We start from the raw sequence: 27,196 nt of genomic DNA, 5'->3' as shown, positions 1-27,196 counted from the left end.
TCATGGATGAACTAGGTTTTGAGGAATTGATGATTTAGGGTTTGGATTGGATAAAGTAAACTCTTAAATTGGGATTAAATTCAGGGTTTATATGTAACAGACTGAAACCCGGGCTAGTTCTAAGTGGACTATTTTGCCCTTAGAGTTTTATTATGTGTTTTATATGCTTTTATTTTAATTATGTGAATAGTGTTATTTTATTAATTGGTTAAGACCAGTCTGTGACAAGGGTTACAGAACAGGTTTGTTTATTTAATTTGGACTCCGTTAGGGCCGCCTAACTAGGTACGAAAGATATCTGATAACTGATAAATACCCGTGTGTTGCACAATGTGGGAATTAAACCCAATTAAGTGACTAGTGTGCTGTATTTTCTTCCCATTTCTAGAAAATTCACCAAAAACACCGTACCTTCATCCCTCCCATCTATCAAACCCTAATCCTTAAACATTGATCTTGAGCTCAAATTGGTGTTAGAATCGTGTTTGTTATCGTTTACTGAGTCTATCAAGGTAAGAAACATATGTTTTTGTGTTCAATTCATTGTTAAATTCATGTTTTGTGTGAGTTTTGTAAAAAGCTTGAATTTGTGTCAAAACAAGTGATTTGAGTGTTGTTATGGTCAAATTGTTGTGAGTTTTGAGTCTATAACAAGTAGTGAACAAGTTGTGGTCGATTTTGGTGTTTAAAACGAGCTCTAGATCGAGATTTGAGTATTTCATCGTGAAGTCCGTAGCCTTTGTTCAGTTTCTGAGGAAGATGAACACAGTCGGCCAACTGTCGGTCGACAGTCTACCGACTGAGGGTTCAACCGACCGATTGTTGAGTGAACCGACCGACTGAGATTTACCTTCGGCCGATTGATGTAATACCAAGTGAATCGACCGACTTGGAAGGTCAGTCGACCGGTTGTGTCGACAGTCGACCGACTGTCAGTGTCAGTCGACCGACTGAGTGTCCAGGGCAGAATATTTTACTAAGTGTTGATTTTTAGCCGTTATGCTGCCCGTTTGTATTTTGGTGTTCAGGATGTAAATTTTGAAAATGCATAAGTGTTAGGTGGACTTTTAATGGCGCTTTTTGTGACTGCTTTCTGTACTGTGTTGTTTTGTGTTAACAGACATAAACTAACTTGATTTGCCTTATGTTCAGGTGATAAGGATAAGGAATCAGCTCAGTGATAGATTATCTGAGCTAGTTGTTGGTATTCGGTGAGTGGGTCTGTCTACGGATAGAGTTTAAGTAGCATATCATGCTACTGTGGTTGACTCTTTTACCATGCATAGTGTAGGAACTGCCATGATAGAATAATATCGTTTGCCTGATGTTGTATGTGAATTATGTGTACATTGTGTGAATGGCACTAGTCGGGCCTAGGGAGACTGGAGACTTGAGACCGTGCCTAGGAGAGGTTAGAGTCCGTATGAGGTCAACCGTGCCAAGGGGAGGTTGAGTCCATAGGCTACTGATTGTGGAGTATAGTGTGAATGATGCATCCCCTGCATCTGGATAACTATACTGTGAATTGAGTAGCAGGGACTATCGGTAGACTCAGGCCCGATCAGCTGAGAGTCGTGTGCTTGTACAAGCCGCCGATCCTCGTATTGTCTTATTATATGCTAGTTGGTAGTTAGCAAGTGTTGTTGTTAGCATATAGCTTGTGTGTGGCTTAAGCTATATCTGTTAGATAGATTCCATTCACTTAGCGGTGCGCTAATCCCCCACATATTCTCCCCTTGTAATTTTAGGTACTGTTAGTCGAGATGGGTGCTGTTGCAGAAGACTTGTTTGACAACCCTACTCTGATGTGGACTTTTGTTTAAATCATGTTTTGTAATAACGTAACACCGTTGAGTAAACTTAAACTTAATTACACAGATTAATGTAACGACGTGACTTATAGTGTGTTTGTTAATAAAGTCTTCCGTTGTGTTTGTAAAAAAAATAATAATAAAAAAAATGGCCGGTGTTACAAGTTGGTATCAGAGCATGGTTTGGCAGCAAATACGTGCGCATATTTTGTTCCCAAACCCTGAGGCAAGTCAAACATATTTGTGGGAGTGGGAGGCTAAGTGAATATAGGATATATGTGTGATAGTTGTGATTGAACTAACTGATATCCACTAAGCTTTTGTGTGAGCTGTTTTTGTTGCACAGGTATGGCTGATAGAAACGCAATTGGCCCATCCAACCCCGGAACATTCAGAGCACCAGAAGAGGGTGTTGAGTCTGATGATGATCAGAATAGTTAGATCCTTCAATTAAAAAGCAATCTAAAAGAGGCTGAAGACAAAATTAATGAGCTTGAATTGGCAAGACATTCTGGAAATGATGATACACCACCTGGATTCCCAACCGCGCGATCCCAAACGATACCTATTGTGCACCAGAACCAGTTTCAGAATCAAATACCTAACCAACTGTGATGACTCGAAAATTTTTGACCAAATTTAAACTTAATCTTTAACGTTTCCGACACGATAAGCAAAGTCTGTAAAACTGAATCTCAAAATTTTTGAACTACTTTCATTTATTCAAATACCTTTCAGTTGTTATTGACAATTCGCGAACAATTATATGTATATAGATACATATATATATATATATATATATATATATATATATATATATATATATATATATATATATATATATATATATATATATATATATATATATATATATATATACTATAACTTGAAAACGTAGCAATGTATTAATTGTTTGATACTGTACATTAAACTTATTGGTTTAAATATTTATTTGAATATATATGATAAGTTGGAATATTAATTTTATGAATAATTTGCGACGTATATTTAAAACGTGTTTATGAATGTTGAAAATATATATTAACTTGGTCATAAAACGATTTGTTATTATATATATATCAACAAATAGCGAGGCAATGATTTATAGAAGTAAATGACCAAAATACTCGAAATTTTAAGATATACTTTGAGTGGTATAGTTTAGGGATAATTTAAGGCTATATTTTGACAAATGTACGAGTCACAAAACATAAAATACAAGTTTTCTCAGCGTACGAAAGGACATTTGAAAAATCGAAACCGGGACATAAGTCGAGTGATGACGTACGACTTATCGGAACAAAAATTACAAGTCAACTATGCATGTGAATTTAATATAATATGTAATTAATTATATAAATTAAATATATTATATATATAATATAAAATTATGTCGACAAACAAAACAACAAAAAATTGTGAGCTGGATTTTGGGGTCATGCGATCGCATGAGAAATAGGCATAAAACCCATGCGATCGCATGGCAGTCAGGATTCAGAAACATGCTATAAAAGGCCAGTTTCTGCTCGAATTTTTACATGGTGTGATGTCTCTCTGCTTTATACAAATATATATATAAATTATTATTATTATTATATTTATTATTATTATTATTATTATTAATATTAATATTATTATTAATCTTATTATTATTAATATTATTAATTAGTATTATACATAAAATACTACGATGAGGTTATGAGCGTGTCACTTTCAAAATAGGTTTTCGAGCGGGATAGAGCTAAGGAAAGTATGGGTTATAGCTATGGAGGTTATGGGTAATGTTCATGGGTAATATTCGCAAGTCAAACCTAGTGTTTATTATCTCCGTTACATCTACGTACTTTTCTGAAATATTGAATCACAATATTGATACGTAAGCATTTATATTTTATCTTTTATATACTAATAGTGTATCCATGTCTAGTGCTCGAGTGTATATATTTATACATGCTTGTATGTTAAATTTCGTCGTTAAACAGTTTATAATAAATCACGAATTAAATACATATATTATGGGTAAAAGGTATATGATATACATGTTTTCGGAAAGCTGGCGAAAAATCAATAACTTTTCATTTAGATATCGAATAGTTTCGAGGAACGAATCAAAAGATATGGTCAACTGAATTATAATTGACATTAATTGGAATTGCTTTTTGAATCTGCAATTAATACTTAAACAACTTGTTTATGAGATTGATAAAATAGATTTTTGAATATTACCAACCGAGTAAATGAATCCTTATATAAGGTACGTCTCGTTTGTTGAACTATTGTCAAAATTGACTTTTTGAAACAACTTTGAATAACTTTTGTATGTTAATTTCGAGCATTAGGATTGTGATACACTATGACCTGACCTAGCTTGATAGACATTTGTTGACCAACATATGTTCTCTAGGTTGAGATCTACGATTATTTGATATACCGAGTTTCGGTCACATTACGATGAACAACTTTATATGCTACTAAGGTGAGTTTCATATGATCCCTTTTACTCAATATATTTTTGGGCTGAGAATACATGCGACTGTTTATAAATACTGAAAATACTAGATTTATATGCGTGAGTTTCATATGCTCCCTTTTTAATTGCTTTTGCAATCTATATTTTTGGGCTGAGAATACATGCACTTTATTTTAAACGCAATGGATACAAGTACATACTAAATTCTACACTGAGTTTGAACCAAAAATCCCTTAGCTTTGGTAACTGTTAACTGCCAGTTATAAGAACTGGTGGGCGCGAGTAGTAGTATATGGATCCATAGGGCTTGATATCCCCGTCCGAGCTAGAGCACTAGCCTTTTAACGGACGTATGCTATTTGAGAAGCGTACACGTTGGTTTGCGTGCATTATTAAGATGATTATACAAAGGGTACAAATTATATATACGTTAAGTTTAGTTACCAGGGTGCTCAATTTCGTAGAATATTTTGATAAACGTTTCTGGATTGAACAACTGAAATCTTGTGATCCACCTTTCTATACAGATTATGCGCAACATTAAAACTATGAACTCACCAACCTTTGTATTGACACTTGTTAGCATGTTTATTCTCAGGTTCCCTAGAAGTCTTCCGCTGTTTGCTTATATGATAGACAAGCTATGTGCATGGAGTCTTATATGGCATATTTTTCAAGAAAACGTTGCATTCACCAATTCATCATCATGTACCTTATTTTGACTGCATTGTCAATGGAAGTACTATTGTAAACTATTATATACGGTGATTGTCTATATGTAGAAATTATCAGATATCGAAAACCTTTGATTTAAATATTCATTTATGGTGTGCCTTTTCAAAAGAATGCAATGTTTACAAAACGTATCATATAGAGGTCAAATACCTCGCAATGAAATCAATGAATGACGTGTTCGTCCATATGGATTTGGAGCGATCGTCACAGTTGGTATCAGAGCGTTGGTCCTAGCGAACCAGGTCTTGCATGAGTGTGTCTAACTGATAGTTGTTAGGATGCATTAGTAAGTCTGGACTTCGACCGTGTTTGCATGTTAAAAGTTTTGCTTATAATTTCTTGTCGGAAATTACATGTTTATCATTCTTAAGTCTAGACACGTTTTTCTACATTTATTGCATAAATAGTGTATAGACAAAAATTCATATCTTAGCGTATCTGTTACTGTAAACTTTTCCTGACATCTTCCGAAAATTTCTCCGTGATTTATAGAATTTTGGTATTTTATATATATATATATATATATATATATATATATATATATATATATATATATATATATATATATATATATATATATATATATATATATATATATATATATATATATATATATATATATATATATGTAAATTATGTATTGAAGAGTGCCAATCTAAATTCTATAATCTATTTTATATCAAAAATCATCTCTCTAATTATACAAGATGGATCCCGTATCTAGTTCAAATTCCTTAAACTCCGACAGCTATTCCGATATGGATATTCACCTGAATTCCGAAGACAGTGTAACCGGAATGGATCAACCAATCAGCCATCATCTATTCTGGATGAATTGGGAATGGGTTCGTAGCCTACTTAATTATTGGAGACAAGAAGAAGGCGATCCCTTCCATCCACCACATTGCCCTCTTGGCGAAGAACCTGAAGCACTTACAGGCGAACCTGTTCGTAATACCATTTTCTCTCTCATCTCCAGAATATCTCGTCATGATCATATACTCTCTTAAATTCTGGATCTTATTCATCCGCTAGTCTGAACCGCCAATCATCCCGGTGTAGTAGAAGAAGTCAACGAGCTTCGCCCTCGGGTAGTGGCTTTGGAGAATATGGTGCAAAGGTTACAAGCACCAGCAGAATCTCCAGCATCAACAGTACCACCGACAACAACACCAACAGTACCATTACCACCACCAACAACATCCGCACCGCAAGCCTCAACATCACAATATGTACCTTGAACATCAACGTCATACGCATCGTAGTTACCAAGAAATACCAGCAACAATAACCGATGAAGTATTAACTCATTTCCCCTGAAGAAATTTTATGTATATTTAATATATATAAATTTTGAAATCAAAATAAATCTTTTCGTACTAAGATATTACGTGTGAATCTTAACTAGCAGGTACTACTCGGTTAGTTCATATTACTAATATGCAATGATGTACATCCTTCCTTAACAACTTAACCATTGTTAACTACAATCTCTGTTTCAACTTAATGAATTCCATTTCATAATAAACCAAGTGTATTATTCAATTACATAATTGATTTTACATTTTCATTCGAAACTTTTCAGAAAACATCATCTGTGCCTTGTAAGGTTCACAAAAATTTCACGAGCACCAACATCCTTCACTGAGGAATATCAATAAGAATAAATAATGAAGTGTTGATTTCATTAGTGAAATACTCCGCAAAGACTGTGTAATCTTTAATGTTTTAGAGATTAATCATTTTTAAGTCAAGTCGAAAATTAAATGAGCTTAATATGATATTAACTCATTAAATCCGTATTACATCTGAAGAAATATACATACATATATTTTCATAAAGACTGTAATAAAAATTCTTTTGTACAAAATATTACTTATGAAATCTTTAACGGGTAGGTAATTTCCGGGAAATATATAAGTTCACAATTAATATGTTATATTGTACATTCTTCAATTTTGATTCAAAAATCATTAACTATACTCACTATCTTCACAATGAAACACAATCATTTCATACAAATTCAATCACATATTCTGATATCGACGTATCAGAATCCAAGCCATAACTTTGGACCGGTGACATCATTCTTAGATCTCTACATCTTTCAAAGCTATACTTTAACTTTAAAACTGTGAAAGATCCTTTAGCATTGTTATTACCGAAAATAATTTTGCAATCCCTGTTCAAAGTATCCAGTTTTACCACACTTTCGACCAGTCAACTTCTACTTTTCAGATTAGCCTTATTATAACCTTGATATATACGTTTTTGTTACAGGGGAACCTTTCATGTTCCACCACATTAGCAGTAAATTTACCAACAACTTCATTGATCTTTGACCTTCCAAAAAAATCCTTATACTCATTGAAACCGTATCATGTACTCATCCACATCTTGTAACGGCAATTAACATACCAACTATCAGGAATTAACAATCAGTATTTTGAAATCTTGTAGCACGTCTACGCCAACAGTTATACGTGTATATATAACGTCTACCTCATGGACTTACATACTTCGAATGTGAAGTTTCCGAAAAACACCCCAAACTACGAAACTAGTTCTCTGAATTTTGGAAAAATGTTGATGAAGCAGCAAAAACTGTAAAGGACCTTAACAGTCAAAAGTTTGATGATAAAGAATAGTATGGTGGTAAAGCTGAGAAAAAGAGAAGGTTTGGAACTGGAAAACGGATTGAGCAGACCATGAAGGAGGCTGTGGACAAATCACAAAGACGAAATCTACCTTCAAAGAATCCAAATGATTCAGTGTCTGCTGAAACCATTAGTAAGAACCTTACTTCTTATTCTAAACCTTCACAGACAGATTTTCTGCATCATCCTCTGATATTAGAAATTCTAAGATATCATCGTATCTTCCAATATAAATATCCTCCATATTTCTGAAGATATTTTCATAACTATTCTTATCTGAAATCATTTATCTCTTCACGCTATCTTTGTTACATCATAAAAGAAACTATTTTAGTTTCTAAAATCTGAAAAATTCGAAAAATGGATGTTTTGAAGTAATGTTGGGAACTGAAGCATGAATTAGTATAATATAATGACACTGGATCAACGTGATTATATTACAGTAAGTCATGCTGAGTTTCTAATGGAATGTGATAAAGGTTCACAGATCCCACCCTCATCATGAACCATGTTACATAACTCTTTCATTCTATTTAACCTCTAAACATATCAAGAAAATATTTTTCTTGATGATTCGGTCTTTTTCGAGGTATTCTGGTAATTTGACAAGTCAGATTGTGCCATTACCGTTTCTTTCTTAGAACATTAATTATGTTCATTTCAAAATCCATACCTACGAATTTTGAACCATTATTCGCTTGACTTAAAGTCCGAAAGAAAAAACGAAAGCATGAAGCTCCGAAATATAATGGAAAATATAAAGCCCGAAAACAACCCCGAAATTACAAACCGTGTATATCAATGCTTATAGCAATATAAAGACACGGGAGAATGAAAAACAATATAACCCCGAGGTAATAATAGAAGAAAATAACCTCCTCTGGTGGCAGATGAAAAAGAAGAATGAATGATATGATAGCCAAGAAAATATCAAGAATCAGAACTGGATGAAGCATTTTCACAAATCTTTTGTAAGTATGAAATAAGAAAGAAGATTATAGGAGTGGTGAAAATAAATGAAACGAAAGAGGTTAATTTATAGCAAAATATCAGACATAGCAATCGAGGCAGATTACGCATTTAATCAAAGGAAATCCTAATTTCCTTAAATTCCGAAGAATCAAATCTTATTTAAATTACGAAGATTTTCTATTCCTTAAATTCCGGAAATCAATCGTTACTACATCAAGAGATAAGACGAATCTCTATTCTCCATTTCACTCTATTACGATAACTTCTCTCATACGCTTTGAGTAATCGGATTGTTTTATCCGTATTATTCAATGGTGATAAAATTCTATTTACCAACTCATATTCGTCATGAAAATATTTTTATTGTCAGCCATGACGACCTCACTCAAATTTCGGGACGAAATTTCTTTAACGGGTAGGTACTGTGATGACTCGAAAATTTTTGACCAAATTTAAACTTAATCTTTAACGTTTCCGACACGATAAGCAAAGTCTGTAAAACTGAATCTCAAAATTTTTGAACTACTTTCATATATTCAAATAGCTTTCGGTTGTTATTGACAATTCGCGAACAATTATATGTATATAGATACATATATATATATATACTATAACTTGAAAACGTAGCAATGTATTAATTGTTTGATACTGTACATTAAACTTATTGGTTTAAATATTTATTTGAATATATATGATAAGTTGGAATATTAATTTTATGAATAATTTGCGACGTATATTTAAAACGTGTTTATGAATGTTGAAAATATATATTAACTTGGTCATAAAACGATTTGTTATTATATATATATATATCAACAAATAGCGAGGCAATGATTTATAGAAGTAAATGACCAAAATACTCGAAATTTTAAGATATACTTTGAGTGGTATAGTTTAGGGATAATTTAAGGCTATATTTTGACAAATGTACGAGTCACAAAACATAAAATACAAGTTTTCTCAGCGTACGAAAGGACATTTGAAAAACCGAAACCGGGACATAAGTCAAGTGATGACGTACGACTTATCGGAACAAAAATTACAAGTCAACTATGCATGTGAATTTAATATAATATATAATTAATTATATAAATTAAATATATTATATATATAATATAAAATTATGTCAACAAACAAAACAACAAAAAATTGTGAGCTGGATTTTGGGGTCATGCGATCGCATGAGAAATAGGCATAAAACCCATGCGATCGCATGGCAGTCAGGATTCAGAAACATGCTATAAAAGGCCAGTTTCTGCTCGAATTTTTACATGGTGTGATATCTCTCTGCTTTATACAAATATATATATAAATTATTATTATTATTATTATTATTATTATTATTATTATTATTATTATTATTATTATTATTATTATTATTAATATTATTATTAATCTTATTATTATTAATATTATTAATTAGTATTATACATAAAATACTACGATGAGGTTATGAGCGTGTCACTTTCAAAATAGGTTTTCGAGCGGGATAGAGCTAAGGAAAGTATGGGTTATAGCTATGGAGGTTATGGGTAATGTTCATGGGTAATATTCGCAAGTCAAACCTAGTGTTTATTATCTCCGTTACATCTACGTACTTTTCTGAAATATTGAATCACAATATTGATACGTAAGCATTTATATTTTATCTTTTATATACTAATAGTGTATCCATGTCTAGTGCTCGAGTGTATATATTTATACATGCTTGTATGTTAAATTTCGTCGTTAAACAGTTTATAATAAATCACGAATTAAATACATATATTATGGGTAAAAGGTATATGATATACATGTTTTCGGAAAGCTGGCGAAAAATCAATAACTTTTCATTTAGATATCGAATAGTTTCGAGGAACGAATCAAAAGATATGGTCAACTGAATTATAATTGACATTAATTGGAATTGCTTTTTGAATCTGCAATTAATACTTAAACAACTTGTTTACGAGATTGATAAAATAGATTTTTGAATATTACCAACCGAGTAAATGAATCCTTATATAAGGTACGTCTCGTTTGTTGAACTATTGTCAAAATTGACTTTTTGAAACAACTTTGAATAACTTTTGTATGTCAATTTCGAGCATTAGGATTGTGATACACTATGACCTGACCTAGCTTGATAGACATTTATTGACCAACATATGTTCTCTAGGTTGAGATCTACGATTATTTGATATACCGAGTTTCGGTCACATTACGATGAACCACTTTATATGCTGCTAAGGTGAGTTTCATATGATCCCTTTTACTCAATATATTTTTGGGCTGAGAATACATGCGAGTGTTTATAAATACTGAAAATACTAGATTTATATGCGTGAGTTTCATATGCTCCCTTTTTAATTGCTTTTGCAATCTATATTTTTGGGCTGAGAATACATGCACTTTATTTTAAACGCAATGGATACAAGTACATACTAAATTCTACACTGAGTTTGAACCAAAAATCCCTTAGCTTTGGTAACTGTTAACTGCCAGTTATAAGAACTGGTGGGCGCGAGTAGTAGTATATGGATCCATAGGGCTTGATATCCCCGTCCGAGCTAGAGAACTAGCCTTTTAACGGACGTATGCTATTTGAGAAGCGTACACGTTGGTTTGCGTGTATTATTAAGATGATTATACAAAGGGTACAAATTATATATACGTTAAGTTTAGTTACCAGGGTGCTCAATTTCGTAGAATATTTTGATAAACGTTTCTGGATTGAACAACTGAAATCTTGTGATCCACCTTTCTATACAGATTATGCGCAACATTAAAACTATGAACTCACCAACTTTTGTGTTGACACTTGTTAGCATGTTTATTCTCAGGTTCCCTAGAAGTCTTCCGCTGTTTGCTTATATGATAGACAAGCTATGTGCATGGAGTCTTATATGGCATATTTTTCAAGAAAACGTTGCATTCACCAATTCATCATCATGTACCTTATTTTAACTGCATTGTCAATGGAAGTACTATTGTAAACTATTATATACGGTGATTGTCTATATGTAGAAATCATCAGATATCGAAAACCTTTGATTTAAATATTCATTTATGGTGTGCCTTTTCAAAAGAATGCAATGTTTACAAAACGTATCATATAGAGGTCAAATACCTCGCAATGAAATCAATGAATGACGTGTTCGTCCATATGGATTTGGAGCGATCGTCACACCAATATTATATGCCACCGCAAAACACTTTTACTTACCAAAATCCCATGATGATGAACCCGTACCAAATGCAAATGTTTCAACAACATTACATGCAACCACCCAAAAGGTGTACTTATAAGAACTTCCATGATTGCAAACCCTCCGATTTCTCTGGAAGTACTGATCTGACTGTAACTCTCAATTGGTTGCGAGAAATTGAAAGGGTATTTGAAGCGTGCCAGTGTGAACCCGAGCTGAAAGTGACATATTCTAGTCAATTGTTGAAAGGTAGGGCTATGATTTGGTGGGATTCTTTGATATCCAGTATACCGAAAGAACAAGTGAGTATGATCACATGGGAGCAGTTTCATGGGAAGGTGTGTGAACATTATTGTAATCCGTTTGATATAAACCGAATCAAGAATGAGTTTTTTGAAATGAAGATGACGCCTCAAATGACGATTGACGAGGTGGTAGAGAAGTTTATGGATAAACTGAGGTTTGTACAACAATGGGTGCTAGACGAAGCGTCTCGTATTCAACATTTTGTTAATATAATTCTGCCAGAGTACCAAACTTTCGTTAGAACAGCTACATCATTGTCTCAAACTGTTGTGATGGCTAAGATGGTAGAAAGTGATGTTCAGGCCGCCTGAAATAGAATGTTTGGTAATGTGCTACAACAAGGTGGGCAAGTATCTATACATTCAGGATCTAAATCCAAGAAGTCTAGTGGGTTTAAATCGAAGGGTAAAAGTGGTCAGAGTAGTTCTGGATCTGGATCAGGTAAAGGGAATTGGTGTCACACGTGTCGATCTTCTCACAGTGGTCAGTGTTCTGAGGCTAAAAGAAGATGCTTAAAGTGTGGTGTTATTGGGCATGAGTCTTCAGCATGCCCGTATCCGAATAGTGTGTGTTGGAGTTGTCACAAACCAGGACATCGTGCAATTAGTTGTCCGTCGAAGAGTGATAGTTTTGGGGCGCGTTCAGCATTAGCCGTAGGTTCAACTACCTCGAGTGGGCAGAAGAGGAAGAACCCTCCGACAGCAGATGCTAGATCTTTTCAGATGTCAGTTGAGAATGTTGTGGCAACCGACGAAGTGATCACCGGTATGTTTCTAATCAACTCAATACCTAATTGGGTATTGTTTGATTGTGGTGCCAATAGGTGTTTTATGTCCCAAGATTTCTGTGCTAAATTGGATTTACCAGCTACTGTATTACCCGAGCCGGTTAGTATAGAAGTAGCTGATGGTAAGACCACACCCGCCACAACGTATGTGACTGGAGTTTGTATAGAGATCGAAGGGAAGTCTTTCCCGATGACTTGTTTAGTGTTACCTATTCCTAGCTTTGATGTAGTATTAGGAATGGATTGGTTGAGCTCGCTTAGGGCTAATATTAAGTGTGATAGGAAAATGATTACCTTTCATTCGACCGATGGAACCCGTGTTGTGGCCCGAGGGGAGCGGGGCGGGTATAATTTTCCGTTGATAACCTTGATGAAAGCAAAAAAGTCGATGGCAAAGGGTTGTGAATCATTTCTTGCATATGTGATTGATGCGAAGAAAGAAAAGAAAACAGTGGCTGATATTCCGATAGTATCTGAATTTCCTGAAGTGTTCCCAGATGAGTTACCAGATCTGCCGCTGGAAAGAGAAGTTGAATATAAGATTGAGTTGGTTCCTGGACAACTCCAGTTGCAAAAGCTCCATACCGATTAGCGCCGTCTGAAATCCGTGAAATGATGTCACAGATTCAAGAGTTATTAGATCGTGGGTTTATCCGACCGAGTTCTTCACCGTGAGGTGCTCCGGTATTGTTTGTTAAAAAGAAAGATGAGTCAATGCATATGTGTATTGATTATCGTGAATTGAACAAAAGATCCGTGAAGAATAAGTATCCGTTACCTTGAATAGACGATTTGCTCGATTAGTTACATGGTGCTTCATTCTTTTCTAAGATAGACTTACGATCCGGGTATCATCAGGTTCGTGTTGCTGAATCAGATATACCGAAAACAGCATTCAGAACAAGGTATGGTCATTATGAATTTCTTGTCATGCCGTTTAGGTTGACGAATGCACCGGCAGTCTCCATGGATCTAATGAATAGAGTGTGTCGTCCATTCTTAGATAAGTTTGTGATTGTGTTTATTGATGACATATTGGTGTATTCGAAAATAGAGAGTGAACATGCTGAACATCTGAGATTGGTTTTGAACTTGTTGAAACGTGAGCAACTATTCACAAAATTTTTAAAATGTGAATTTCGGTTACGTGAAGTGCAGTTTTTGGGTCATGTGATTTGTGCCGAAGGTATAAAAGTAGATCCGATAAAGATAGAAGCGGTAATGAATTGGAATTCTCCGAAGACTCCGACTGAGATTAAGAGTTTTCTGGGATTGGTTGGTTATTATCGCAGGTTTATCAAAGATTTTTCTAAAATAGTGGGTCCGTTGACTAAGTTGACTCGTAAAGATGTAGCCTTTCGATGGACTGATGAACAGGAAAAGGCTTTTCAAATTTTGAAACAGCTACTGTGTCAGGCACCAGTGTTAGCTTTACCGGAAGGTTCAGATGACTTCGTGGTATACTGTGATGCGTCATTTGCTGGGTTGGATTGTGTATTAATGCAGAGAGATAAAGTAATCGCCTACGCCTCGCGACAGTTGAAAGTTCATGAGAAGAATTATCCAGTACATAATCTTGAAATGGCTGCAGTAGTGTTTGCTTTAAAACTGTGGAGACACTATTTGTATGGAACCCATTGTGTTATTTGTACAGATCATAAGAGTTTACAATATATCTTCTCACAAAAAGAATTAAATATGCGTCAGAGACGGTGGCAAGAGTTGATCAAAGATTATGATGGTGAAATTAAATATCATCCGGGTAAGGCAAATGTGGTTGCAGACGCGCTAAGTCGTAAAAAGACAAGTGAAAATGTGAAATTCCTTCGATTGAATATAACTCCAGATTTGATTAACAGCTTAAGAACCGTTCAGGCCTGTGCTTTGGAGGACAAACATATTAAATCTGAACAAATGATCAAACGAAAATTGGACTTAATTGATGACTCACGTGGACTAAAGACTTTAAACAATCGTATTTGGGTGCCTAAGCTTGGAGATTTGAGGGATTTAATTATGACAGAAGCTCACAAATCCAGATTGACAGTACATCCGGGTAGTAATAAGATGTATCATGATTTGAAAACAGTGTATTGGTGGCCGACAATGAAAACAGATATCGCTCAATATGTCGAAAAGTGTCATATTTGTGCTCAAGTGAAGGCATAACATCAGAAACCTTATGGTTCATTACGTCAGTTACAGATTTCAGAGTGGAAATGGGAACATATAACGATGGATTTTGTGACCAAACTACCAAGAACTCAGAAACGACACGATATGATTTGGGTAATAGTGGATCGTCTAACTAAAAGTGCTCATTTTCTGGCTACTCGTGAAATAGCTTCGTTGAGTGAGTTATACGAATTATACGTGAAAGAGATAGTTAGCTGACATGGTGTGCCGTTATCGAACGTTTCAGACAGAGATTCCAGATTTGTGTCGAATTTTTGGAATAGTCTTCAACAGAATTTGGATACGCGTGTGAATTTAAGTACAGCTTATCATCCTCAGACAGACGGTCAGAGTGAAAGAACAATACAGACTTTGGAGGATATGTTAAGGGCTTGTGTGTTAGAATACGGTGGTTCGTGGGATACACATTTGTCGTTGGTCGAATTCGCGTATAATAATTCATATCATTCGAGTATAGGGATGCCGCCCTATGAAATGTTGTACGGTAGTCGTTGCAGAACTCCAACTTGTTGGTTAGAAGCTGGAGAGAAACAGTTTGCAGGTCCCAAAATTGTTCAAATGACAGCCGAAAAAGTTGCAATTGCGAGAGAAAAGTTAAAAGTAGCTAGAGATAGGCAGAAAATGTATGCTGATCCGCGTAGGCGTTCGGTAACCTTTAATGTGGGTGAACGAGTGTATCTAAAAGTTTCGCCGTGGAAAGGGGTTATCAGATTTGGTAAACGTGGTAAGTTAGCACCAAGATTTATTGGTCTGTTTCCGATCAGTGAAGTGTTGAACGATCAGACTGTGGTATTAGATCTTCCACTAAAGTTAGCCGGTATTCATAATACATTCAACGTGTGTTATCTTCGTAAGTGTAAAGTCGATGATGAAACGCAACTCCTTCCTTTAGAAGATTTAAGGGTCGATTTGAATAAGAAATTGGTGGAAGAGCCGGTCCGTGTAGTTGACCGAAAGGTGACTAAGTTGAGAAATAAAGAGATACCGATGGTGTTGATCGAGTGGAAACATAGTTTGGGTTCTAATCTTACATGGGAAACGGAAGAGTTGATGAGAAACCGCTACCCTCATTTGTTTGACCAAGACCAGATTCTGAGGACGGAATCCCCTTAAGGGGGGTGGATTTGTAACAGACTGAAACCCGGGCTAGTTGTAAGTGGACTATTTTGCCCTTAGGGTTTTATTATGTGTTTTATATGCTTTTATTTTAATTATGTGAATAGTGTTATATTATTAATTGGTTAAGACCAGTTTGTGACAAGGGTTACAGAACAGGTTTGTTTATTTAATTTGGACTCCGTTAGGGCCGCCTAACGAGGTACGAAAGATATCTGATAACTGATAAATACCCGTGTGTTGCACAGTGTGGGAATTAAACCCAATTAAGTGACTAGTGTGTTGTATTTTCTTCCCATTTCTAGAAAATTCACCAAAAACACCGTACCTTCATCCCTCCCATCTACCAAACCCTAATCCTTAAACATTGATCTTGAGCTCAAATTGGTGTTAGAATCGTGTTTGTTATCGTTAACTGAGTCTATCAAGGTAAGAAACATATGTTTTTGTGTTCAATTCATTGTTAAATTCATGTTTTGTGTGAGTTTTGTAAAAATCTTGAATTTGTGTCAAAACAAGTGATTTGAGTGTTGTTATGGTCAAATTGTTGTGGATTTTGAGTCTATAACAAGTAGTGAACAAGTTGTGGTCGATTTTGGTGTTTAAAACCAGCTCTAGATCGAGATTTGAGGATTTCATCGTGAAGTCCGTAGCCTTTGTTCAGTTTCTGAGGAAGATGAACACAGTCGGCCGACTGTCGGTCGACAGTCGACCGACTGAGGGTTCAACCGACCGATTGTTGAGTGAACCGACCGACAGAGATTTATCTTCGGCCGATTGATGTAATGCCAAGTGAATCGACCGACTGGGAAGGTCAGTCGACCGGTTGTGTCGACAGTCGATCGACTGTCAGTGTCAGTCGACCGACTGAGTGTCCAGGGCAGAATATTTTACTAAGTGTTGATTTTTAGCCGTTATGCTGCCCGTTTGTATTTTGGTGTTCAGGATGTAAATTTTGAAAATGCATAAGTGTTAGGTAGACTTTTAGCGGCGCTTTTTGTGACTGCTTTCTGTACTGTGTTGTTTTGTGTTAACAGACAGAAACTAACTTGATTTGCCTTATGTTCAGGTGATAAGGATAAGGAAGCAGCTCAGCGATAGGTTATCTAAGCTAGTTGTTGGTATTCGGTGAGTGGATCTATCTACGGATAGAGTTTAAGTGGCATATCATGCTACTGTAGTTGACTCTCTTACCATGCATAGTGTAGGAATTGCCATGATAGAATAATATCGTTTGCCTGATGTTGTATGTGAATTATGTGTACACTGTGTGAATGGCACCAGTCAGGCCTAGGGAGACTGGGGACTCGAGATCGTGCCTAGGAGAGGTTAGAGTCCGTATGAGGTCAACCGTGCCAAGGGGAGGTTGGTTCCATAGGCTACTGATTATGGAGTATAGTGTGAATGATGCATCCCCTGCATCTGGATAACTATACTGTGAATTGAGTAGCAGAGACTATCGGTAGACTCAGGCCCGATCAGCTGAGAGTCGTGTGCTCGTACAAGCCGCGATCCTCGTATTGTCTTATTGTATGCTAGTTGGTAGTTAGCAAGTGTTGTTGTTAGTATATAGCTTGTGTGTGGCTTAAGCTATATCTGTTAGATAGATTCCATTCACTTAGCGGTGCGCTAATCCCCTACATATTCTCCCCTTGCAGGTTTAGGTACTGTTAGTCGGGATGGGTGCTGTTGCAGAAGACTTGCTTGACAACCTGATATGGCTGAAACGGACGGTTTTTATTTGGGCGGTGTCGTTAGGCCGCGGCTCTCCAGGATCAGCCACTCGTGGGAGAGGGTACAGTTTTAAATTTATATTTAGCGGGGCCTAAATCTTACTACTCCTTATGAGTAAGGGAAGTATGACCTAGAGTCGTATTTTTGAGATATCAGTAACATTGAACCTATATTTTAGCCTAAGATAGTTAGGGAGTAGTAAATATTTATTTTGGGATTTTCTAGTTTATAAGGTAGATAAAGTAAATGCAATAAAATTTGTAATTCAGATAAGGTTAAAGTAAGCGCATACTATGACTTCATCAGTTATTCTGCCGAGATTATGGAATGCTGGCTCATGATTAGGCAGAGGCCTTGTATTCATTACACTGGTCCTAAACGCCCCTGTCATAAGACATGTCACTAGGTACTGCGTTAGGCTTGAAGATTCTGAATAGACAGCAACGTCCCTTACCCCCGATGCCCGTGCAGTCTGACTACAGGCATACACGTTCAGACGGCTCATCCAATTGAGCGACTCGGTTGGGTGACGTATTAACATTCCAAAATGGTCTAAACTTTCTTAAGCATAATAGAATATACGGTTTACCATATCCGAGAGACGTGATGTGCTTCAATGCTTTCGTTAATGATTGGTAAAAGATAGTTAGGCCCTTAAAAAGAGTTCAACCATAAAGAACACCATGGCCAAGTCAAGATGACTTCCATGAACACGTTCGGTTATCCTAACGGTCCAATCCTTTATGTGTCTAAACAAACAGTTCCTTAATTAACTAAGAATCCCTCAAGCGGGGTGCAATGCTTGAGACCGTGTTATGGTGCAGTGCACTGGTCAACACTAACCGTGTTCTATGGCCTTACTTAGCAGAGGTACAGCTTACAACAACCGCTGTGCTTCAGCTTGCACGTACGAAGTTTATATGCTTGGTGACTACACTAGCATGGTCTTGGACCGACAATGTACTAAGGTTCTAGTCAGATGTTTCACTATGAAAGAGTCCTCAGTCGGAATCCAAAGCTTGATAGACTTACTACAACCGGTGTGCCTCAGTCGATCTTACGTTGTATCCGATAGACTTCTCTTACCAAGGGGTGACACAGATAGTGTACTCTGAATCGGGGTTCGCGACTTCCCAATAACAGAGCCTGTAACTACGTTCTATTAGTTGGAAAAGCGATTGAGTTTAAAGCATAATCGGAAAGCATTTCGACAGCATACACAAACCATAATAGTATTTTGACATTATAACTGCTTACATCATAGCATACACTAAAGATAACTACTTCCTAATCATGGCAACAATATAATAAAACATTATATAAGATAAAGGAAAGAGGTACCAGTAGATTAAACGAGTTCCGAATACAAAAGTGACAACTTCAAGACTCCAGACCGCTCCTAATACAATCTTCATCGTTCACCTCCGGGTACTTAATTTCCCGCTCGGAGGTGATATGGCCTTGAAAGTATGACTAATATTGTACAAGAGAGAGAAAGAAGTGAATTGAAGTGTGTGTTGGAATGAATGATAAAGACCCATTAAATAGACTAGGAAAATTCCACAATACGCCTGGCAGGCCGTATGACAGGCCATATGGTGGGGCGTATTTGGCAGGCCGTATGGCTGTCAGGCCGTATAGTGAAGGCACCTGGTGGCACGTATCTGGAAAGCCGTATCTATAGTGGCAGGCCGTACTTATAATACAGCATAAAAAGATACCAATATCCCACACTTAGACGAACATTGTCCTCAATGTTCCTAGTGTATCCCACACTTACGAATTTTAGTTGAAGATTTAGGAGTATTTGTCTAGTGTTTTGATTTGGGTGTTATCCCACACTAAGTGATAAGCTAGGATGTGGCATATTTTGAATCTTGAGTGATACCCCTGGCAGATGAGGCTGGCTTCCTTCGCTTCTTTATCGGCTCATTTGTCATCCTTTATTCTTCTACTCTACTTTATTGCACGGGTTGCCTCCCGAGAAGCGCTTTTGTTTAAGGTCGTTGGCTCGACCGTAGTGATGCTTCAAAAAGCGAACATTCCTTGTTGATGGTTGTGATCTTGGTCTTCTTGAGGGAATGTGAGTCTTGGTGGATAAGTCCTGAGAAAGTGTCGGACCAATAGTGGTAACAAATCCGGTACTTCTCTTGAAGATCTTCTGAAAGATAAGTAGTGCGCAGTTTCGGCTCTTGATAAGTCTTGCAGTCTGATGAGAATATGATCCACAGCTCTGCTGGTTGACCCATGAATGTCAATCATAGAAGCAGTGCTGGTGTTGATGATTTCTCTGACCCGGGTTACTCATTTCGGAGGTCTTCAAATAGTGTCAGAAACTGTATCTTTAGAATTTCAAAGTCTTCGGAATGGTGATCTCCACAGTAGGAGTCTGTAGCTTTGCACAGATTAGTTAAGAGACGAAGTTGGAAAGAAGTGAACAGCAATCCTGATCCGAGTATTAATTTCACCATCTTTGAGTATATCTCCCGACATCCAGCTTTAAATGTGAAACTAGGATCTGTGGACTCATGGAAGATACGTGATAGCTGCTTCGTAACATAGGTAGCAATGTTGATTCGATCTGGTTCAAGATGAGAGAACGGATTGTTTCATCTTGCTTCCTTCATAACAGCGTCTTGTAACTATTTGATAATCAGATCAGCGTGGTGATCAATTGTTACGTAAATCACTAGTCTGTCTGGTGTGCTTTCGAAATTATCTCTTTCCAAGAGAGCGAAAAGACTGTGAATATCCTCGATCATTTGCAAATCAGAGTGATAAGTCGGGCGGCTGGTGGAAAGATCCATGTGCTTCCGGATGAGAGTCAGTAGTGCTCGTTGGTTTCGCGAGAACGGAAGTGCAGATCCGGCTAAGGCATTGTAAACCCTAGAGTAAATGATCTTCTAATCTCGACAGAATCTGGTTTCGAGAATAGCGCGAACTACTGAGTTATGCTCTCGTTGCCTTTCTTCGTGATAGATATGATCGTGAAGAGAATTGATAAAGTCTTGAATGCGTTCTTCAAGGATTTCAACATCATTGTCTTCTCTTCGGAGATAGAGGTAGTGCTCTTCTCTGATAGCCATAATTCGTTCTGTTAAGCATAGCGAAAAATCAATGGTTGACTTTCGGATGGCTTCAAGAATGTCTTCAAATTCATCGGTGTCATTGATGAAGGTGATCATGTCTGCATGTGTGGATATAACTGGAATTCGATCTGAAGAAGTGTCCGGCTCCCCTTGATCTAATTCGGTTGGAGAGTGTGAGTTGGTTAGAATGTCTTCATGATGCTCTTCCTCGTCATCATCGGTATCTGGTTCTGATGGACGGGTTTCTTCAGTATTCTGATTCTCCACTTTGATACTAACAGGATCAATTTCTATATCCTTAACCTCAGCTTTGTCGGTCTTCTTCTTGAAGTGAATGATTAAACTGTGATCTGCCGTCTCAAGCCTCATTAATTCTTCATGACGCTCAGTGCTTGGAACGGGTGCTGTCGCAGTTTCTTTTATGTCTTCCATTTCCTCTTCCTCCTCAGATTCTTCCACTTCCTCTATTTCTTCGCTGGGATCCTATTCTTCCATTTCTGGGTCGTCTACAGACTGTGATTCGACACCCATCTCGACATCATCGGCAGGTGGTGAAGACTCATCATCGGAAGTTATCCGTCTAGTGGAAATAGCAAACATCTCTGCTGTAGTGACCCGGGAATTTCCGATCAAATTTAAACTTTATTCTTGTATGATCTCGACACGATAAGCAAAGTCTATAATCTTAAGTCTTAAAAATGTTGAACTGTTTCATAAATGCATTTGACCTTTGACTATTCCCTACGATTCACGAAACTATAATCGTAAAAAGAAATGTTTATATATAAATAACTATGCATGTAAATAATTATTTTACAAATTAGAATAGATTAATAAACTATTATGTGATTAGATAATATGAAAGAAAATTTAAAACACAATTAAATATGTAATAGTTGAAATATGTATATATACGATTAATATACATGATTAGTGATTTTATAAATAACTTGTATAAATATAAAACACTCAATATGTGTAATGATATAAATATTTAATATACATAGTTAATAATATGTAATATTAATGTATTAAATTACAAGTTAAACTATAATTGTTATTCTTTTCATTATTATTATTAATATTAATATTAATGTCAGTAATAGCAATAATATTATCTTTAATACATATATAGATATAAAAGATGATACATTTAACTTGTTACATCTTTATTATTATTAAGTACCATTACCATTATCATTTAAAATCATGATAATTATCAATATCATTATTATTACTATATATAAAAAAAATTTATTATGCAAATTATTATTTTTATCATTAATAAGATTAGTATTATCATTTATTACTATTATTATTAATATTATTATCATTGTTATTATTAATATGTATTAGTAATATATTTATATTTATTAATAATTAGTATAATTGAAAATGAATTAAAAACACAGAAGAATCTATCTACTAATTTATTATATATATCACTATCCCTTATTATTATTTTTTTTCCCGTGACTTCATATTTGATGGAGATGGGTGTCGACATCTGCATCACAATAATACAAACGGTAATTGCTTGTGTTAGGTTAATCAAATTAGTTCCATTATCAATTATCAATATATTAGATTAAACAGATAGCGAAAAGCAGAAACCTCTGCTCGAGTTTTTTATTTTTTATTTTTTTTCTCTTAATTCGAATATCGAATCATCTTCAAAAACTAAAATTTCAGTTGTGTTAGGAATGTTTCAAACAAACTATCTGTAAAGTTTCATACCCCAATTCTTAATATCAAATACGAATTTTCGAAGTCAAAGTTTTGGGAATAAAAAGTCAAACTGTATTCTTCAATCAAATTCGTGTTAATCGTTTCAATTCAAATTAAATTAACGATTTGGAAAGATTACACGATGTATTTATAACCTATTTCATGTTGGGAGCTTAGTCTATAAAGATCTCGTTTTAAAAATCAATTTTTTTTTATTTATTGGACATCGACGAACAGCAGTAGCTGTTGGATTTTTTTTTAATTTTTTTTTGTTTTCTGATGTTACAAAGCTTAAACGAATTTTTTAGATTTTAATTACAAGTTTTAATCAAACAAACGATTTAGTTATTAGGTTGTTTTGGAATTGGGTCGATGCACTTGAAGAAGAAGATGAAGAATAGACAGCAGATTTTACGGGTTATGTTTAGTCATTTGGGTAGGATTTCAGAAAAACAAGAAGTGGTCCGATGGCTTAGGGTGTATGTGTGTAAGCGAGAGGTCGCGGGTTCAAATCCCGGCTTGGGCAGTTTTGTATATTTTTGAGCTTTTAAAGGTAGTTACTAGTATATTCATTTATTATTATTATTATTATTATTATTATTATTATTATTATTATTATTATTATTATTATTATTATTATTATTATTATTATTATTATTATTATTATTATTGTTGTTGTTGTTATAATTGTTATTGTTATTATTGTTAGTATTATTAATGTTATAAGTATTACTCTTATTAGAAATTATTGATAATAATATTAGTATGATCTATATTATTATATTAATTATTATTGATAATATTACTAATATTACGATCATTATCATTATTAGTATTATCACTAAATATTATTATTATTATCGTTATTATTAATTTTATAAGACTACTACTAATATAAGTATTACTAATATTATGATTAGGATTACAAAAATTGATGCTATAGAAACTCTAGTCACTAGTTTAGAATTAAACGCGAAGATTATGATTAGGAACATAAAGGTTTTAATAATAGGATTATGATTATGACCAAAAAAAAAAGTTTTAAAGATATCATCATTAAGATTATAAGAATATATATAAATGTATGGATTTAAAAACTATGTATAAAATTATAATTTAAGTGAATTACTAATTAGTAGTATTATTATTAATAAAGTTATTATTTTATTACTAGTACATCATTATTTATTATCAAAAACTATCTTTTAAAAACAGATAAATATTTTGTATATTTGTTATATATACTATAATTATGTTAAATTTCACATAACTATATAAATCAAATTTACTAATATTATTTATTTAAATACGTACATTTAACAAACTAATAAATTTTAATATAACACTAAACAAGGATGTATATAAATATATTAATATAACTACATAGATATTAATCATATTGGATATATACACAAATTAAATATATAATACATAAATTATAAATAAAATTGTTCGATTACGTTTACGTGTATTAATAAATATATAATTAATATAGGTTCGTGAATCCGAGGCCAACCTTACACTTGTTCAATGATGTTATATGTATTTTTACTACAAAATACATTAGGTGAGTTTCATTTGCTCCCTTTTTAAATGCTTTTGCAATATATATTTTTGGGACTGAGAATACATGCGCTATTTTTATAACTGTTTTACGAAATAGACACAAGTAATCGGAACTACATTATATGGTTGAATTATCAAAATCGAATATGCCCCTTTTTATTAAGTCTGGTAATCTAAGAATTAGGGAACAGACACCCTAATTGACGCGAACTCTAAAGATAGATCTATCGGGCCCAACAAGCCCCATCCAAAGTACCGGATGCTTTAGTACTTCAAAATTTATATCATGTCCGAAGGAGGATCTCAGAATGATGGGGATATTCTTATATGTATATTGTGAATGTCGGTTACCAGGTGTTCAATCCATATGAATGATATTTTTGTCTCTATGCATGGGACGTATGTTTACGAGAAATGGAAATATGAAATCTTGTGGTCTATTAATATTATGAAATGATTATTTATGTTAAACTAATGAACTCACCAACCTTTTGGTTGACACTTTAAAGCATGTTTATTCTCAGGTACGAAAGAAATCTTCCGCTGTGTAATTGCTCATTTTAAAGATATTACTTGGAGTCATTCATGACATATTTCAAAAGACGTTGCATTCGAGTCGTTGAGATCATCAAGATTATTACTAAATCAGTTATAGTTAGATATATTATAAAATGGTATGCATGCCGTCAACTTACGTTGTAATGAAAGTTTATCTTTTCAAAAACGAATGCAATGTTTGTAAAATGTATCATATAGAGGTTAAATACCTCGCGATGTAATCAACTGTTGTGAATCGTTTATAATCAATATGGACTTCGTCCGGATGGATTAGGATGGGTCCTCACAGTTGGTATCAGAGCGGTGGTCTTAGTGAACCGGGTCTGCATTAGTGTGTCTAACTGATAAGTCGTTAGGATGCATTAGTGAGTTTGGACTTCGACCGTGTCTGCATGTCAAAAGTTTTGCTTATCATTTTTGTCAAAAATCATTTGTTTATCATCCTTAGTAAATTACCTGCTTATTATTCTTAGTCTAGACACATCTCACTGCAATTATTGCATGAATATTGTATAGACAAAATTCATATCTTAGCATATCTACTAATCCATATCCTAGCGTATCTATCACTGTAGACTTTATCTGACACGTATCCTTAATTTTCTCCATAATTCACGGTATCTTTGGAAGTATGTATAGATATTCTATATATAATTAGAATATCATTCGATATTCAAAAATCATTTCATATCAAAACCCTTTAACTGATCGTGAGAGATGGACCCTACACCTAGCTTGGATTCCATTAGTTCCAGAAGCGATTTTGAGATGTATATTGAAGCAGACTCCGAAGTCAATGAACTAGAAGTGCCTCAACCATTTAGTTACTTTTCTTTTTGGAGGAGATGGGGGTGGGTCCGAGACTTACTCACTCGATGGAGAAATGAAGAAGGTGAGCCCTACCGCGAACCAAACTTACCTCCTAACATCGGAGAAAATGATGTACTCACCGGTGAACCTAAGCACAACACTGTATTCACCCTTCTTGCTAAAGTTTTCCACCTCGAAGGTTGCATTACTGCAATTTCAGAAAATATTCAACCTCTACTTCCGAATACCAATCGAAGGGAAATATTAGAAGAAGTTAGGGAACTTCGAATTGATAATCAAGATCTATCGAATCAGATGAGTGGGTGGATAGAAATGATAGAGGAGAGGATAGAAACCCTGACAAGAATGGTGTGTGAATTACAAGCTATACTTACTACACAAACATCATCACACGTCTCAACTTCGCAGTCTATACCTCAAGCATAATCATCGTTCTACGAATCATTCTACATAAACTATCTTCGTCCTTCATGGCTGTTATATAATCCCTAATGTTTAGAGATTATGTACTCTAGTTCTAGCCGTAAATCTGATGAGCTTAATATCACGTTGACTCATTAAATCCATGATTACGTCTGAAGAAAATATATATGTATATATGCTTCATAAATATGGTAATTAAAAGTTTTATTGTACAAACTGTTAATGGTGAAAATATTTTAACGGGTAGGTAATACCCGAGGAATATTTAGATTCCACATTAATAAGTTACACTGTACATTCTTCGAATCTGATTTAACGGTCATTTACTATCTTACTTATATCTACCGATATACGAATCCGTTCACCACAGAATAACCATTTTCATTCAATTTCATAATTGGATTTTGATTTATCAGAATCCAACAAGTGGCATAATGAAGAAATAATAGACACAATAAAAATTGATTAGAAACAGATTAATTAACAATATGAAATTCTATTAAGAATCCACGCTAACAAAATCCTAGCTAACTGTTCCTAGCTAACTGTTATTTCCGTATTACCATTTAATTATCACAATTTATTTATCGCAATTTATTTTATCGTAATTTAATTATCGCAATTTTAATTATCGTCATTTAATTTCTGTTATTTACTTTACGCATTTTATTTATCGTCATTTAATTTCTGTATTTATTTTACGCACTTTAAATATCGGGACACGTATACAAGGTTTTGACATATCATATCGACGCATCTATATATATTATTTGGAATCACCATAGACACTCTATATGTAGTAATGATCGAGTTCTCTATACAGGGTTGAGGTTGATTCTATAATAATATATATACTTTGAGTTGTGATCGAGTCTGAGAAGTATACGGGTCACGACACGTATTATAATTCGAATATTATATATGAAAATGAATTATTGGACTGTCAACTGTGGACTATCGACTGTAGACTAATAACATTCGACAATTAAAATGAATTAAAATATTGACTATAACATATGAAACTAAACA

This window comes from Rutidosis leptorrhynchoides, chromosome 10 (genome assembly GCF_046630445.1).
Source record: "Rutidosis leptorrhynchoides isolate AG116_Rl617_1_P2 chromosome 10, CSIRO_AGI_Rlap_v1, whole genome shotgun sequence".
NCBI classification, from domain to species: domain Eukaryota; kingdom Viridiplantae; phylum Streptophyta; class Magnoliopsida; order Asterales; family Asteraceae; genus Rutidosis; species Rutidosis leptorrhynchoides.
Note: the sequence above shows the minus strand (reverse complement) of the source record.